Source organism: Danio rerio, chromosome 2 (genome assembly GCF_049306965.1).
Source record: "Danio rerio strain Tuebingen ecotype United States chromosome 2, GRCz12tu, whole genome shotgun sequence".
Classification (NCBI taxonomy): Eukaryota; Metazoa; Chordata; class Actinopteri; order Cypriniformes; family Danionidae; genus Danio; species Danio rerio.
Window position 1 is genome coordinate 10,614,120 of NC_133177.1, and position 20,010 is coordinate 10,634,129.

Here is a 20,010-nt window from a genome sequence, read left to right on the forward strand (position 1 = left end):
TTCATGTGGGATTTAAATGTTAAGGATTCGACATCTAAAAACTTGACAATGAGAAAAATATAAATGAAAACAGGCGAAAACTGAACATTAGTTATAAAGTGCTTCAATAAAAAACTAGTGCTTCAATAAAAACTATCATAATCATACCCAAAATCCCCAGAAAATGTTTCTCATTTTTATTATATATATATATATATATATAAACATTTTAAATAAAACTAAAAAAACTAAGTTGAAGTAGTCATACAAGAAGTTTTAAAACAACTAATAAACAAACAAATAAATAATATGTAAGCCAAATACAATATAACTAAAGTAAAAACCAGGGCAATATGGTAGTTTAGTGGTTATCACTGTCGCCTCACAGCAAGAAGGTCACTGGTTCAAGTCCCGGCTGGGTCAGTTGACATTTCTGTGTGGAGTTTGCATGTTGCCCTGTGTTCGTGTGGGTTTCCTCCAAGTGCTTCAGTTTCATCCATGACTCATTTTCATTCATTTAAATAAAAACAATCAATTTAAATAAAAAAAAAACTAAGTTGAAAATAGTCATTCAAAATTGTAAAACAAACAAACAAAGTAAAGTAAATAAACTAAATCTGTAATTTTACCCAATATAAAACTAAATTAAAAAACTAAAATCCAAAATTGCTTTTATTATAAAATCTAAATTTGGTTACTAATTGCAAAAGGTAGACTTTTTAGGTAGACAGAATTTTTAGGAACTATAATACAATTTTAGGAATTATAATTAATTTGTATTTATTTGTTAACATAGACAAGTGGTAACAGATAAATCATAAGAAAATCACCAAAAATTGCTGTCGTTTAACAAAATGAATCAAATTGTAGAAATATTACAAAGTAAAAATGACAAATACTGTAAACAGTAGGGTAAGGAAAGGTTCAGTTACCTTGAACTAAACTCAACTGTTAATAAAACAGGTTGTCTGGTTTCTAAATATCATTTTAATTCAGAAGGTTTCATGCTCTCTTGTGAGAGTACTACTATATATGACACACTGAGGCTTTAAGTCTTTTTTTGTCGTCAAAATATGTAAATCAATACTTTACATATTCGGGGTCGCACTTGCGCTTCGACATATTTGTTGCTATAATTAAATGAAATTTCACATGTCAAATGGTAGGGTTGTCTCGCATTTCAAAATAAAAGAACAGTATAAGCAAAATAAGTTAAATTAAACTTTTGTTGTTTGTTTGACCACACTCTCCGCGACCTACTGAAAATGTTCCCACGACCCACTTGTGGGTCGCGACCCATCAGTTGAGAAAAACTGCATTAGTTAATGGTAATTAATGCATTTAGTAACATAAACTAAGAATGAAAAATCTTGTACAGCATTCATTAATCATAGTTTCCTAATCTTAATAAGTTTATCAAAATGTACTATAGTATTATTAAAATCCAAACTTGTGCTTGTTAACAATGTGTGAGTTAACAAGAACTGACAATGAACATCATTTTCATTAACTACACTGTAAAAAAAAAAAAAAATCTTTTTACTTCTAAAAGTTCTTTTACTTTTTTTTCTAGCAGCTGGGGTACATGGGTAAAATTACATAAATTTACCATAAAGTAACGGACGTTAAATTACAGAAATTTTTCTTAAATTTTAATTTCTGGTGAATTTCTGTAATTTACATCTGTTATTTTATGGCATATTTCTGTAATTTAACCAATGTTATTTTACAAGGGTTTTTCTGCACCCCAGCTGCCAGAAAAAAAAACAAAACAAAAAAAAACATAAAATAACAGATTTTTTTGTTGTTGTTGTTTTTACAGTGTAATGTTAGCAACAATGACTATATACTGTAATAAATGCACCTTTCAAATGTACAGGCATGACACATGTATTTCAAATATGTATTTTAAATACAAAACAGTATTTTGTAATTTGTTTTTGAAAGGGTTTATGAAAATGGCTTAATATTTTGTAGGAAAATACTTTAGTGTTTTGTATTTTTGTATTTTTAAAATACAGAAAAATTCCTCGTAATAAGTCTACATTGGTGCTTTCTCAGTTATTTGCCAACTCTTGAGATATGACTAGAAGAAAACTTGAAGAATACTGAAAAAGTTGATCAATGCTTGGAGTATCGATGGAAATTATTCATGAAGAAACAGTCAGATAGTAGGGGTAGATTCGGAGCGAGTCAAAATAAGACAGAAAAATAAGACAAACAACATTAAAAAGTGTTTTCATTGAAGATACAATACTTCATTGGCTGTTTCAAATGCCAGTAGCTGATCTGCAAGTGCTCTTTAAAGCTAATTACAAACTTTAACATAGTTAATCAGTATGAGATAAAAAATATTGAATAGTCCTCTAGTCTACAGCTGGTCAAAAACGTCCAACTCAGGCTTTAATTTTTTGAGATATCATCACTTTAGAAATATTATTATTTTAGGTTCTGTCTAACATTTTTGTCAAAATTACGTCATCCACAAAAAGTTATCCACATATTATTATTGAATGACAAATTATTTACATTATGGGATGTTTTTTATAAGTTGTTTAAATTTTAAGACTTTTAAATAAAAAAATAAAAAAAGGTGGAACTCTAGCTTGGGTCTATAAGGTTTTTTTTATGAGCCAATCAGCATTTCAAATGCACACACGAGGGCCAATCGGGAAAAGCTTTCTTTGACATTTCACTGGACTGCTCTGTTGACAGCAGGAAAAATCAGAAGAAACACAAAATCAGAGTCAGCTAAATAATGCCGCACCACACAAAATTAGGAATAAAGCTGAAAGTGAAAAGATGTGTGTAAATGTAATGATTTGGAAGCTTTTTTTTTTACATTGAGATGAAATGTTACATTTTACATTATTTAAAAAGAAACAGTTATTTAAAAATGTTAATATTAATCATAAAATATCTTTATTTGTGTATATGTAGTCCGTGAAACATTTTTCAGTGTTCATTAAACTCATTTGCTCATTGTCTGTTTTATTTTAAAGTCTTTAAATTTGCCTTGAATGGCAAATAGTTAATTGGGCATATAATTCAATAATTCATATAAAGTATGTACAGTAATTCATAATAATTACATAAAATTAACAGCTGCACTGGACAAAATATTTAGCATAGCCTTGTTTGCTAAATTTGAACAAGACAAAATTTTCATTCTTAAACATTAATTAAATGTTATAAAGAGCAAAAGATGTAACTTTCAACATATTGTTACAGCATCATTTTTTAAATTAAATTATCAAGCAGACATTGTATTTTTTGAAAAGTAATGCTTCAATTAATGATCTGCCAAAAAGAACCATATATTCGAGCGGAAAAAATACTGTTTAGAATTAGAAGGTTCTATAATAATTTGCCCTGTTTTTTTTTTGTTTTTTTTAACCTCAATTTGCAAATTTAAGAGAATTTTATATTTACATTTAGAGTACATTTTGTGTCTCTGTCATGATAATGTATGAAAGAGAACTGTTATGCACATACTGTTTGCTATATGGACTGCAAATCTTTGAAGTTTAATATCTCAAAATCCTTTACGACGCAGTCAGAACCTTCAAATTCCAAGGTGACAATATGTAAGTACAAACTTTTATTTTGGATGGAATGACATTGTAATTATTAAAATTTGATATCCAATAACAAACTTTTATCCTGTGTGTCATTACATTGTAAATACTAAGTCATTACATTGTAAATACATTGTATTTACATTCAAAATATTTAGAAATGTAAATGTTTCGTTCTTACAATATTTGGTTATTTGTAGTTGAAAACGTAAATATACACAGTACATATGTAAATACAAACTTAATTACTATGTCATTACATTATAATTGCAATGCTATTGCATTATAATTACATCCAAGTTAATATTTGTAAACTTAACTTGTTACTTTGTATAGTTTATCTTCAGTATTTGTGTATTTAAATGTAAATATACGCAGTACATATATAATTACAAACTTTTATTCTGGATGGTGTTACATTGTTAAAATAATGCAATTACTATGTAACATCATTGGACTTACAATTTTATACTATCGTAATTACAATAGTAATACATAGTAAGTATAATTGTTTAACAATGTAATTACAATGGTATTACAATTGTTACAATTGTTGGAATATTGTAATTACAATGGTAATACATAGTATTTACAATGTTAAAACAATATATTTATAATGGTATCAAATAGTACCTACAATGTTATAAAAATATAATTACAATGTTATTACAATTGTTACAACATTGTTTCTTTGTAATTACATTGTTATAATATTGTAACTACAATAGCATTACATAGTAATTATAATGTTATAACATAGTAAATATGGTGCAATACCATTGAAATTATATTGCTATAACAATTATTTACTACGCATTAGCATCTAGTTAATTCATTATTTGTTAAGCATTAACTCTACTTTAATAAACGCTAGTAAGCAGTTTATAATTGCAGCTACAAATGCTGTACTCTTGACCTACAACCACATTTATAATGTGTCTAATAAATGTATTTCCCTACTTTGTTAATGATTTATTTTTCATTAAAATATGAATTATTGCATTATTTACAAACCATTTGTCGTTGGTGGTTATTAAGATTTTTCAAAATGAGTTAGTAAATGATTAATAAACTATTGAAATCAACGCTTATTTATTATATTATTCAGGCATATAATAATGGTTACTATACATGTTAATGAATGCTTTATTAACTCAACTTCATGCAGTTTTGTGATCTAATCTAAAGTGAGGACCATTCATGCTTTATAAATCCTGTATAAATGACAATTAAAGGCTCAGTATCAAATAAACAATAATATTTGCAATCTTATCTAAAAATAAAATTACTGTAAAGTTCAAATATTGCCAAATAACAGGTGTAAAATTCGACATAAAACTGGATAAAACAACATCAATATAATAATTTAACAATATAATAAGAAACAATGTTTAAACTGTACATTAATTTTATTTAAGATAAGGTTGCAAAGATTTTTTCATTTGAAGTACAGTTTCATTTGTGCATCTTCAAATGAATAGGATTAGATAAAGTCGTTTATAAAAAATTTTCCTGTTTAGAATTTAACTGAGCCTTTATTTGTCATTTGAAAGGGATTTATAAAGAATAAATAGTCTTCACTTTAGACTAGGTCACAAAACTGGATGAAGTTGAGTTAATAAAGCATTTATTAACAAACAAATTAACTATTAATATATGCCTGAATAACAAGTATTATCAATGTTAATTTTAATAGTTTACAAATTATTTACTAACTCACTCTGAATGAGCTTTAAAAAAACAACTAATTATGCTTAAATGACTGGTTTGTAAATAATGCGATAATTTAGTAATGAAAAATAAATCATTAGAGTATGGAAGTACAATTATTTAGGACATTATAAATGTGTTTATAAGTCAAGAATAGAGCATTTGTAGCTGCAGTTATAAACTGCTTACTAATGTTTATTTATATAGATTTCATGCTTAACAAATAATGAGTTCACTATTTGCTAATGCAATAAATTAATAAATGGTTCATAGTGTGTAGTTATTATAAAGTTTTACCCAATGTTATAACAATATAAATACAATAGTATTACAATTATTACAATTATTAAAACATTGTTTCTTTGTAAGACAGTTTTATAACACTGTAATTATAATGGTGTTACAATGTTATAACAATGTTATTACAATAGTTAATAACATTGTTCCATTGTTATAAAATTGTAGTTACTATGTAACATTATTTTATTTACAATGTAATTACATGTACTTGCAACAATATTACAATTTTTATCATTTTATTACTTTGTAAATACATAGTTATAACACTGTAGTTACAATAATTTTACATAGTAACTACAATGTTTTAACTATGTTTTAACAGTGTGATTACAATGTCAAAACAGTGTAATTACAATATTATTACAGTTGGTATTACATTGTTTCTTTGTAATACATTGTTATAACATTGTAATTACAATGGTATTACATAGTATTTACAATGTTATAACAATGTAAATATAATGGTATTACAATTGTTAATACCATTGTTTCTTTGTAAATATAATGTTATACCATTGTAATCACTGTATAATACCATCGTATTATATTGTTGAAACATTGTAGTTACACTGGAATTACATAGTAATTATAATGTTATAGAATTGTAAAAACATTACTTTAATATAGTAAATAAAATGGTAATACATAGTATTTGCAATGTTAACATCATAAATACTATGTGTTATCATTGTAAATACATTGTTACAAAATAGTAAATACAATAGTATTACATAGTAACTACAAAGTTAAAACAATATAATTACTATGATATTACAATTGTAATAACAATGTTTCTTTTTAATTACATTGCTATAACAATGCAATTGCAATGGTTATATAGTAACTACAATGTTAAAACAATGTATTTATAATGGTGTTACAATTGTTATAACAATGTTTCTTTGCAATTACATTGCTATAACAATGCAAATGCAATGGTTATACATAGTAACTACAATGTTGCAACAATGTACTTACAATGGTATTACAATTGTTACAATTGTTATAATATTGTTTCTTTGTAATGACATTGTTAAAATGACTTTGTAATGACATTGCTATAACGTTGTATGCATTTTCATTGTAATTACATTGTTAAAATATTGTAATTACAATGGTATTACAAAGTAACTACAATGTTATGAGAAAATAAGTATAATGCTATTACAATTACATCATTGTAACAACATAGGTGTTACATGATAATTATAATGCTATACCATTGTATTCACTATGTAATACAATTGTATATGCATTGTTATAACATTGTAATTACTATGGCATTACATAACAATCTAATTATGATGGTGTAACAATTATTATATCATTGTTTGTTTATAAATGCATTAATATAACATTGTGAATACAATGGTTTTACATAGTAATCATAATGTACTATTGAATTCACTATGTAATACCATTGTAATAACATTGTTATAACATTCTACTTACAATGGGATTAAATAGTAACTACAATGTTATAACAATGTAAATGCAATGGTTATACATAATTACTACAATGTTGTAACAATGTAATTACAATGATATTACAATTGTTACAATCATCATAATATTGTTTCTTTGTAAAACATTGTTAAAAAAAAGTAATTGTTATGTAACACCATTGTAATTACATTGTTATAACATTCTACTTACAATGGGATTAAATAGTAACCACAATGTTATAACAATGTAATTGGAATGGTTATACATAATTATTACAATGTTGCAACAATGTAATTACAATGATATTACAATTGTTACAATCGCCTCAATATTGTTTCTTTGTAAAACATTGTTATAAAATAGTAATTGTTATGTAACACCATTGTAACTACATTGTTTTAACATTTTAGTTACTATGTAATACTATTTTACTTACAATGTAATTACATGTAGTTACAATGGTTTTACAATTGTTATAATATTCTTTCTTTGTAGTTACATTGTTATAACATTGTTATTAAATAATAATACATAGTAACTACAATGTTTTAACAATGTAATTACAATGGTTATACAATGTTTTACAGTGTATTTACAATATAGATACAATTATTTAACATATTTTCTTTGTAACTACATTGTTATAACTATGGTAATACTTAGTAATCACAATTGTATAACAATGTAATTACAATGTTTTTAAATTGTTACAACTGTTATAACATTGTTTCTTTGTAAAAAAATTGTTATAACATCATAATTAAATTTATGATAGTATTGTAAATGTGTTTTTGTATATTTTATGTACAGCATTTGTGTGTTATAGTTATATACATATACACAGTACACATGTAATATGCAATTACAAATATTTATCTTGAACATAATTACCATGTCATTACATTGTATTAACATAGTGATTATGTTGTAATAACATCCAAGATTTACAAACATTACTACATCTTTAAATTGTAATAACTGTATTTATATTGTATTTACACTGGTTACATCCAAGACAATATATTTATAAATGTAAACATGTTTTAGTATAATACATATACAGTATTTGTAAATTATATATATATATATATATATATATATATATATATATATATATATATATATATATATATATATACAGTACACATGTAACATATAATTACAAACTTTGTTACTATGTCATTACATTGTAACTATATTGTAGTTACATTAAATATAATATTTATAAATTTACATCTTTTTGTTTATTGCATGTACAGCATTTGGTTGTCAATAGCTATATATGTAAATATACACAGTATGCATGTAATTACAAACTTTTATGTTGTTTGCAGTTACTGTGTCGTTACATTGTAATTATTATGTCATTACATTGTAAATGCATTGCTTTTACATTGTAGTCACATCCAATATAATTTTTGTAAACGTTTCTTTGTATATTTAAAATACAGTATTTCTGTATAAATATGTAAAAATACATCTGAGATCTAATTACAAACTTTTATCTTGTGTGTAATCACAGTATTTGGTTGTTTACAGTTGAATACGTAAATATACACAGTACACAAGTATTTACAAATGTAATTACTATGTCATTACATTGTAACTACATTGTCATTACACAGTATTTGTGTATTCATACATAAATATGTATTTACAAACGTTTAGTTTGAGTGTACTTACTATGTCATTACATTTTATTTACTATGTAGTAACATTGTAGTTACAATGTTTTAATAGTGTAATTACATCTATGATAGTATTGTTAATCTGTTTTTGTATATTCCATGTACAGTACAGTATGTTTTATATTGTGTATTAAAGAGAACACTTGCATTTTACATTCAGTATTGAAGATTTTAATTGCAAACATTTTGAAATAAAAGATTTTTAAGAGATTGTGGCAGCCAACTCATTATCTGCATTAAATGTTTTATTTATTGATTTTTTTTACAGTGATTAAAGAGATCCGCTTCAAGACAATGCTTTCGGTATGACATTTGCACAAAATCTATACTAAAACCAAAGAGAAACACGAGTTATATGTTTATGTTTAGTAGAAGTGAATGAGTTGACAGAGAAGCTGACAAACCTGCTCAGAGATACGCTGTTGCTGTCAAACATTGTTTACTTTACTAAGCCAGTTTAACGGTGAAGGGATTGATCCAATATGCCTATTGACAGAAAGTTTGCAAAGAAATTCCATGCTCCATTGTAAACATATTTTATAGTATTTTTTAAAATACAAAAATACAGTATTTTATTTTGATATATTTGTGGCTACTTTATTTTGATGCCCTTAAAATTGAGGTATTTGGTATTTTATTTCAAATTACATTTCAATGTATTTTTGCCCATCCCCGATTCTTCATTGCTTGTTAATGTTAGTAAATACTTTGACTAAGGGACCATTATTTTAAAATGTTTTCAAAATTTGCCTAATTCTTCTAACAAAAATACTATAGTGGTTTACAGTAAAATCTACAGTGTTTTTTACTCATACTAATATAAATTACTTGAATTAATCTGATGGGATAATTCCATAGTTGCTATAGAACTACAACTATAGTAAACAAATGACCCAATACAGTAGATTTCTAAAATTGTAGGGTATATTATACTACAATGCTGTGTTAAAAACTAGAGTATGCTAAAGTATTTTTTTTCAGTTTATCAGTTCATTGTAAATAATACTACATTATGCTCTAGTATTTATTTAAAAAGTGTTATAAAAACTAGTTATAACATATAGAGTATAATACACCATACACTGCAGTATGGATCAAAACACTATTTACTTTAAATTACTATATTATTTGCTCATGTGTGTACTGAAACCATTTAATGTTATTAAAAAAATAACCCCTGCTCTAACATTTTTTAGACCCCACTATTCTTTTTTTGAGTGAAAGTAAAAAGTGAATAACACTATTTTTACATCCGGTTTTAAGCAGCCCTCATTTTACTTACATCGGCGTGTCATTATCATGTAGTTCATTAGTTATTAGCATCCGCTCAGCGAGCCCATGCTGGTATGAGGGACCTGCGCATCCTGAGAGAATCTGCTCTGTCTCTATTTAATCTGGCTGCCTGGCTGGCTGTAAAGTAACTTTGGACCCTTGATGCACCTCAGGACATATGGTGTCCAATGTCTCATTTCCCTGATGTACCTCCTTGCCGTTTGACATCGCAGAGATTTGACGTCGATGAGATCATTAGCAACTTTACTCCCTCAGTCGCCCGGGGCTATAAGCAGATAGACGGCACAATCTCTATGGATTCCCTTCATTTCAGCCCGATGCCGTCCTCGTCCTTCTTCCAGTGTCATCCTCTCTCCATTTCCATCTCATCACCCCCTCCTGCTCCTCTCGTGAGTGGAGTCATTTCCATCCTTAAAAGAAAACTTATTTCAACCCTCTTGCCACCGCTGCCCCTTCTCTGTGATCAATAACAGGACGGCAATGGCAGCACGTGCGGATCATCAATAGCATTTAAATACAACTCGTGGCATCAGAATGGATGCTCATTATTTAGTAATGTTCTGCTTTCGCCAGTGGGAGCTTATGTGTTGGGATATTGTTTCATTAAAACAATAAATTGATTAAAAAAAATTATTTTTAATGTTTACAATGATGACTATGTGAGAAAATGATATGCTTTAGATGTTCTAATCTTAGTATCTTTGCTTCTTTTTGCTTTGTGGAAATAGGTTCTAACCTATATTCTTTTTAGTGTTTAAGGGTTAAATCATTTTAATTAGTCTTTATTTCTATAGCACTTTTGCAATGTAGATTGTGTCGAAGGAACTTAAAATGGAAGTTCTATTAATTAGAAACTGTCTCAGTCAAGTTATATATCAATTTAGTTCAGTTCTGTTTACTTTAAATTTCACTGTTGAAAGTCCAAACACTGAAGAGCAAATCCATCGATGCGCAGCTTCACAAGTCCCAAAACAAGCAAGCCAGTGGCGACAATGGCAAGGAACAAACTTTACCAATTGACGAAAGCGAAGGAAAAAAAACTTTGAGAGAAACTCAGTTGGGCACAACCATTTCTTCCCTGGCCAAACTTCTTGTATAGTGCTGCAGTCTAGTCGCCTGAGGCTGGAGAGCGCTGGACATCAATCGTGGAGAAGCTGCAGGTGTGAGTAGATCACCGACTGGTGTTCATACCTGCCAACACTCTCATTTTTCTCAGGAGTCTCCCTGAAGTCAGAGCCATCTTCCATTTAGTTCTGTCACCCGGAAAACTCCTGGAATTTCACCCCACCACCGATACGGCCTGGTCCAGGACTATGGAGACCTTGAGATAAGGAAAAGCAGACTAACATAAGCATAGATATTGTTCAAATTATATATAATGTCTTTTGGGAAATGTTCCTGGCTCTGGTTGCCCTAATTAATGCAGCCTAACCATCCTTTAGTAGTAAAACAAATCTACCACCATATAGCTCCACACACTTATATTGTGCTAAACCCATAAGAAATTGTGCTTAGGATATTTTTAATCAAATCTGTCCCTCCGTTGAAAGTTTTGTCACCCAAAATTCTGACACTCTAAAATGTTCATAAAGAGATATACCTGGTGTTGGTGACAATCATGATATTTAAAAATGAATACATAAAAAATATAATCAATTAACATTGCTTGTGAAGCACAATTGCTAATTGGTCACTTGTAGGAGTGAGAAAACCTAGCTTATGGTTCGATTGCACTGCAAAAAACTGATAGTACAGTACAGTATAATTTGGTACAGGTAACCCTGATCAGTCTTGACCAGTCCACTGCCAATAGTACTTATGGTGTATGCCAGGTAGTTGTGATTATCTTCACTTGATATGTCGAAAAGTAGCAATCAATGTAATTCTTGCATGAAGAAGTAAGCTGACAACAAATATGGAGGATATGTTAGTGGCCTTATTTTATTACCATGGCATTGAGTTCCCTTTGTTCTCTTCCTTCACAGGAAGGTCTACATCTCTTGGGTCGACCACGATTTATTTCTGTGCACAGTAATTATATTATCATAGTGTCGTGTTTTAGCTGTGTTTTTGAAAATGGAGCTTCTTGCAAGTTGCCATTCCCCTGGCTTTACTGCTGAAAAGTAATGATTTTCTGTAAATCAGTGATCAGTGATTTAAATGTTGTACGACTATACAACTGTGCTAGGTACCCCTCTGAAATGATCTAAAAAAGTATTACAATATGGTTTGCTCTTTTTGTACCATTTACAATTTCTGACAGTGGATACTGAAATACTTGTGTACTGTACTGTACGACACATATCACTCAGTGGAAATGACCCATTATATGGACAAACAAGTCCAGCTTACAGCTAAATGAAATGCTGAAAGAGATTTTTTGACTGATGAAACAAATGATTCTCCACGATGGACATCTAGAGTTTTCAAGCCTTGGACACCTAGACTGCCGCTCTGTACAAGAAGTTTGGCCAGAGGAGAAATGGTCATGCCCAACTGAGCCTAGTTTCTCTAGAGTTTTTTTTTTTTCCTTCACTTTTGTCAACTGGTGAAGTTTGTTCCTCACCATGGTCACCACTGGCTTGCTTGGTTTAGGACTTGTGGAGCTGCGCTTTGATTGATTTGCTCTTCAGTGTTTGGACATTCAGCAGTGAAAATTAAACCAGACTGAACTGAACTAAACTGAACTTTAAAATTGGACTGACAGTTTCAATTGACTAGAACTTCTATGTAAAGTTGCTTTGACACAATCTACATTGTAAATGTGCTATAGAAATAAACATTAATTAAATTGATAGTAGAATGTATATGGTTTTTTGTGATCTTCAAGTCATTTCAGGTATTTTCATGAGGATAATGTTTATTTAAACACTCTCAGAAATAAAGGTACGGGAGCTGTCACTGGGTGGTACCTTTTCAAAAGGTACAAATTGTACCTAAAATGTCAATGTTAATACCTCAAGGGTAGATATTAGTACCTAAAAAGTACAAAAGTGTTCCTCTTAAAATTTTTAGGTACTAATATATACTTTTGAGGTACCAATAAGTACAAATCAAGTACAAATGTGTACCTTTTAAAAAAGTACCACCCCAGTGACAGCTCGTGTACTTTTATTTCTGAGAGTGTAGCATGCTAATCCTTTATCACTGTACGGAATGCAATACAAAATTTCTGACCCATTCTGCAACAAGAAAATCACAGAAGTTATTTTGCTAAAGTTATCTGACATTGTAATGCGAGTTTGGACCAAACATATGTTGTCATTGTCATTGGCAAACTTTTACAGTGTGCTAAGCTAAAGTAGTTAGCAATTTATTGTTAATGAGAGTTTTGGATGAGTAAACTGTCACTTGAGTGACATAAATTCTTCAGGTTCCATGAAAATTAGGGATGTCCTGATCAGGTTTTTTTGCCTTCGACTCATTTGATCTTGAGTATCTACCAATACCGAAACCCGATCCGATGCTTTTATAATACATAAAAAAATAGAGTGAAGAAACTGATCCAGGATGTTCCGCATTTTTTATTTATTTCACATTATTTACCAGTCAACAACTCTGTTTACTAACAGCGCTCTTCTGAGAGGTAGCTTAAACAATCAAGTAATACTGTAAATAACATAAGTTCTAAACTTTTGACTTTAGTGCGACAGTAAATATAAAAAAAACTTATATAAAGACAAAGATCACCTTAGCTTAAAATACCCAGCAGGAATCCCACATTAACATATCTCACAGTTTGCTATGGCAAGGTTGTCATCATCAACTTTATAATACCTCCATACCGCAGATATACTCGTGCTTTCCTCGTTAAGATGCTTCTGTGTTCTACTTTTGACAGCATTTAACTGATAGCGAAGGTGATGTCATGCCACTCACGTCACTGTTTCTGTGTGACGTCAAGAAAGAGGTCTAATTCTGTGCCAACGCATAACTGTTAAAAAATAATATCATATATTTAAGTCCTGATCGGGAGGTAACGTCCAATTCCAGTCCAGTCTGAAACTCAATTTCCGATCACTAGATCAAATTGGGACATCCCTAATGTAAATGACGTCTTTTTTTTTCCAGGAAGGGTTTAAAATGAGGAGGGTGAGCACATAATGACAGAATTTCTAATTTGGCAAGAATAACCTTTTTGCATATAACACACAGTTCTATTACAGTCGGTAAAATGAGCCACACAAAACCTGATTTCTCTGATCATAAAATCTCATAATGTAATCATTTCTATTTACCTCCCTGATTGCCCATCATACAGTTCTTATTAGTATGCTACAATATTAATTATTAGTTTTTGGCGCACGTAACATTTCCTAAATCAAAACAAGACAATAGGCGCTGAAAAATTACATTTGAGATGTCTCATTGATTAATAAATCTCATCATTAGCAAGAAAAAAACTACATTCATTGAGAAATGCATTAAATGAGCCATGACTTCCCGAAGCCATAATCCAATTTATATTTCGATTCCGCAAAAAGCAGCAATGTGATCATTCCTTCTTGTTGTGCCACTGAGCCTAATTTCCTCTACTTGATGAACATGTTCTGGAAATATTGAATACACGATGCCTCATGATTAACACTCAAGTACTTTTATTATGACTGGGAATTAGTAAAGAAAACTGAGATCAGTCTTTGTGTTTGGATCTGTTGTCACATGCGGCATCTTTTTCTCTTTTCAAAGACTGAAGGCCTGGCCCTCACACTGTAAAATCACCTGAACTTGGGTTTAACTAATATGTAAAGTGGGCCAGAGCTTAGAAAGGCATGATGCGATTTCAAGGAGTGCCGTGGTTTTGGAAGAGGACTCTTAGAGATCTGAAACGCCTCCCTCCCTCTTTCTCCTGCTCGGGAGGTTTAGAGACCCAGTCCAATCTCGTTCCAAATCCCCCTGATTTCATGACTCTCAGCGGGCTTCAGGAAGGAGGTGTCGGGCGGTGGGTCGTGGCGTGCCTTCTCTTCTCATGGGCTGAAACTGGCTGCCGTCGAGGGGTGGGGGGGTGGCTGTGACTTGTTTGTGCTCCCCTTTAGAAAAAGAGCTTACGAGTTCGGGAGAAGAAACGCGGGGAGCTAATGTGAAGATTTAGGACTTTCTCTCAGGCTTGGCCTTCCTTAAGCTCTGTCTGCTTGAGCTGTTTGCCGAGGTCCTGCTCCCACTGAGCGCAGATTAATACTCTCTCACTGCTATAGTCCGAGCAACCAACCCAACCACACACACACAAACACGGACACAAACAGTCCTAATCACCCTGGCGCTCTATAATCCACACTCTGTTATCTCATTCCTGATCTTGACTAAGTGAGTAAGCATCTTCCAGGGTTATTATTTTCAACAAGCTAATGTATGGAGGAAGAAGATAAATATGTTTTTTTCTAGCATTAAGTGGAATTGACATGAAGCTTTTGAGTGACCATGTGGTCTTTAAGAAGCTGTTTGTCTGATTTGGTGGGATGAATGAAATGTTAACAGGGTGTAAACGCTGCACTGTGTTTGTCAATCCACATTTTTATCTGGTGAATTAATCGAATTTATTTTGAATACTTTGTTAGGCTTACATTGGCTTGTTGAGATGTTCTGCTATTTTCTGTTTTAAAGAACGAAAACAGCTTTCATCTTTCAGAGATAATTCAGCAGGGATACATTCTGAGAATGTATGATGAATAAAAAATAAATACATTTAAACAGGCCACATTTTCAAATTATGTACAGACGACACATACTGAAATGTCCCTGAGAGTAAACAACCTATAATATGGTTAGGCGAACAAGAATCGTCTGATGCCATATGAAAAGTGCAGCTCCAAAAGGCTAGTTAATTGTCAATTAAAATACTTTTGGTGCATTCATTTCATGTTGGATAAATCATAACTATAAGTTGAATGTACATGAAAGCCACCACAAAGTAGTTATTACGAGTAGGTAAATAGAAATTTCTGAGTTTTTAAATTGGGGGTGAAATTAATAGATTAATATGACTTCATATAAAGATTGTTATTCATATGGGAAGATTAATGCCTGAATCAATTGAAGCAACAGCAGGATTTTTAATTACAAAAAATACTACGTTTTTGAATGCGACAGAATCGTAATATAATAATTAATGCATTTTTATTAGCCCAAAGTGGCTATATAAATTATTGAAAAATATATTAACAATGCAAATAATTATTTGCTCCTCATTTTCTGTAGGTTGAATGAACAAAATATGCTGTAATTTCTTGTAATTTATCGTTTAAAAAGGTACATCACCATCCTGTTCAAACATGGGTGACTTTTAACACACCTGACATTATAATTAAGACAACTCGTCAACTTGAAATACAAATGTCCCAAGAGGACTTTATCCCTCAAACACATCAGTTAGAAAGACATTTTTGATAATAGAAAATGTATTTAAATTTAGTATTATTGATTTATTCTTCTTTTATTTATTCTTTAGAATAAGTATTTTGTTACATCTTTACATAAGCATGTCCTTGATGCTTAATGAAAAGGGAACGTTATTTTCCAAATATTTTCATTCATTTTCATTTATTTTCTTTTTGGCTTAGTCCCTTTATTAATCTGTGGTCTCCACAGCAGAATGAACGCCAACTTATCCAGCTTATGTTTTACACAGCGGATGCCCCTCCAGCTGCAACCCATCACTGGGAAATTCCCAATATTTTGACATTTCAAAATGTATTTGAAACAATAAAATAGATACTTGCATTTAATATGCTTTCTATGAATACAATTTTTTTTTGTAAAGTTAACTCCATGTGCATACCAATATGTATTTGAACTATATCCTATGAATATACAATCATAAATCCACTATACACTCTCAGAAATAAAGGTACAAAATCTGTCACTGGGGCAGTACCTTTACAAAAGATACATTTTTACTCCTAACAGGTCCCTAGAAGGTCTATATTAATACCAAAAAATGCAAATGTGTAACCTCAAAGGTGTAACTCAAAGGTACAAAAGTAAACCTTAAAGGTACAAAAGTGTACCCTACAGGTACTAATGTGCACCAGTATAATGCAAAATTGTAACTTTTGAAAAGGTACCACCCCAGTGACAAATTTTGTACCTTTATTTCTGAGAGTGTAAGGTAAGAGCTAACACAAAAAATATGTTCACTATTATTGCGTAAATGAATCTTAGATCTGTTATGGAGTAAAAACAAATCTGATTATACCACTTATTCTCTTTTGCACACAGACTCAAATGAAGACTTTGGTATCACTGGAGTAACTTTATTCATTAATTCATTTTCTTGTCGGCTTAGTCCCTTTATTAATCCGTGGTCGCCACAGCGGAATGAACCACCAACTTATCCAGCACGTTTTTATGCAGCGGATCTTTCGAGCCAGAATCCATCTCTGGGAAACATCCACACACACATTCACACACACACTCATACACTACGGACAATTTAGCCTACCCAATTCACCTGGGGGAAAACGGAGCACTCGGAGGAAACCCACGCAAATGTAGGGGGAACATGCAAACTCCACACAGAAACGCCAACTGAGCCAAGGCTCAAACCAACGACCCAGCAACCTTCTTGCTGTGAATTGACAGCGCTACCTACTGTGCCACTGCGTCGCCCTGTAGTAACTTTATAATGACTTAAATCATCATACACATTTATTGGCGATGCTTCATGATGACATGGTTCATAATTGCCTACTGCACTTGCTCAACTGAGAAAATCAGAGACGATGATATCAATCCCTCTCCTCTGTCTATTTTACACAAGTATAACCGATTTTGTCGACTCTGTGTTAAGCCATTTCCACAAACTTCCATCGCTCTCGCCTTCCCCCAACCCTAACCACCTCAAAAGTAGTTGGCAAAGAATCATAATAACAAACATATTTGGAGCAAAGCAAAAAAAAAAAGAGGATGAGCCTTTTTTGTCATGCCAAAGAGTCTGTCAAAACCCATTACCTAAGTGTCCTTTATCTTCCCATATGCTTTTGTTGCCTAATCAGCTTTGTATCTCTCTAAATCCAGGATTGAGATGAAGAAAACACACACACACACACACACACACACACACACATACACACACAGAAATGGATGAGTCCATCATGTGGAGGAATGTGATCGCAGCTGCCTGAAGCGGGACAGCAGCACTCGGTGGCCGGAAGAGGGACTGCATACAGAAATAGGACAGGCCGCTCGTTAACTCTCCTTCCCGCCAGATCCGATTCTCCAACTGCTCTTTATCCCCTGGATTTTTCCTTTCTCTCTCTCCTTTTTCCCCAGCAGAAAGGAGGATTGCGGCTTATTCCAGCACAATCCACACCAGTGGAGGAAAAGAGGACATATTCGGGATCAAGGCTGGACTTGAGCGGGAAATCGCCTCACAATAGAACTATTACTCTTATCAGATTTGCGTGAGAGCGTTGGTGTTTTTAAAAGGGATGGATTGTAAACGTATGCCATTGGTAGGGATTGGTGCTTTTATTGTGTTTTCTGTATTGCGGATACTGTGATAGAGATAAGAGCGATATCAACCCAGGGATTCTTACTAACACATCACAGTTGCATCTCTAACAGATCAATGCAAATGAAATAAGTAGCCACACACACACACAAACAGCCCCATCAGCTCTCCTCTCATCCACTAATCTATACCAGACAAATTAGCCTGGCAAACAGATTGGGACAGAAAAGATTTACTCTGTGCAGGCTAATTACATCAGCTCATTAAGAGTCTTTAAGAGGCTGTGATTAGAGATGTTTGTTCACACTCTGCATGGTGTGTTTAATGGCTGACAGTTTATCACCCGTCTGCCTGAAGCTGAGGGGAGGAACCTATTGGAATTCATCAATATTTAAGAAGCTTCTGTTCTGGAGTCAGAAGAGTCATTTGGTTGAAGAGCATCCCGTTAGTTTAAGATCATAAAGAGATGCCTGTTGCTGTGGAGGATGATAGTGTAGAGCAATGGTCCCCAACCTTTTTCTAACTGCGGACCGGTCAACGCTTGACAATTTTACTGCGGACAGGGGGGTTGAAATAATAATAAGAATAATAAATGTGAATCCAGTCTGTACTCATATGGAACTTTACTAGCACATTGCTCCAACATTACAATGCTATTATAACATTAGGAAGTAATAACTTTATTAACACATTGCTCCAACATTATAACATATTATGACATCAAAAACTGTCCGTAACGCTAAATCAATGGGAGCCCTGAGCACCGGTAAAGTCGTTCCGGAAATTTTCCATATATTTATCGGTATCGCTGTGTGAAAGGGACACCCGAAGTGTGTTGCTTGTGTCCAGTCTACTCCTTTGCCTTGATTTGGTGGCTGTCACTGCAGAAAACCCCGCTTCACACAGCTTTTCAGCGCTGTGTTGGTGATCTCTGGGTATTCTGCCATGACTTTAATCCAGAACATTGGCAGAGTTGTTGTCTCGAACACTGTTTTTAGGCCGCCGTCATTTGCGATCTCCAGCAGTTGGTCTTCTTCTTGCACGGACATGCTGGATTCAGCTGGTTTGTTGACAAATGGGTCACAAATCTATTCCTTGGCCGTTCGTGGGTCCTTTGAGGTTGGGAATTTGCGCTTAAACTCCTTTAACAGTGAAGACTGGGGATCGTGCACCAACTTGGTGAGTGAGGGCGCAAGCTCACTCACACAAAATCCCCGCTAATGTTTGAAACATGTTCACTATGCCTCTGTTCACACGCCGTCCCCACAAATCCAGTTTGGTTTTAAATGCAGCTACTTTATCCGCCAACTTAAAGATAATTCATTCTTGTGCGGCCCGGTACTGATTGATCCACGAACCGGTACCGGTCTGAGGCCCAGGGTTTGGGGACCACTGGTGTAGAGTAAATTGGTGACCACATATTTTCAGCAGCAATGGTTCCTTTAACAGTGAAGGTACCGGTGCAGATTCGCACTCTATGACATCAGAAAGATCCAACCCTTCTTATCTGAACATGCAGCTCAACTCCTTGTTCAAGCTCTTGTTCTCTCCAAACTGGATTACTGCA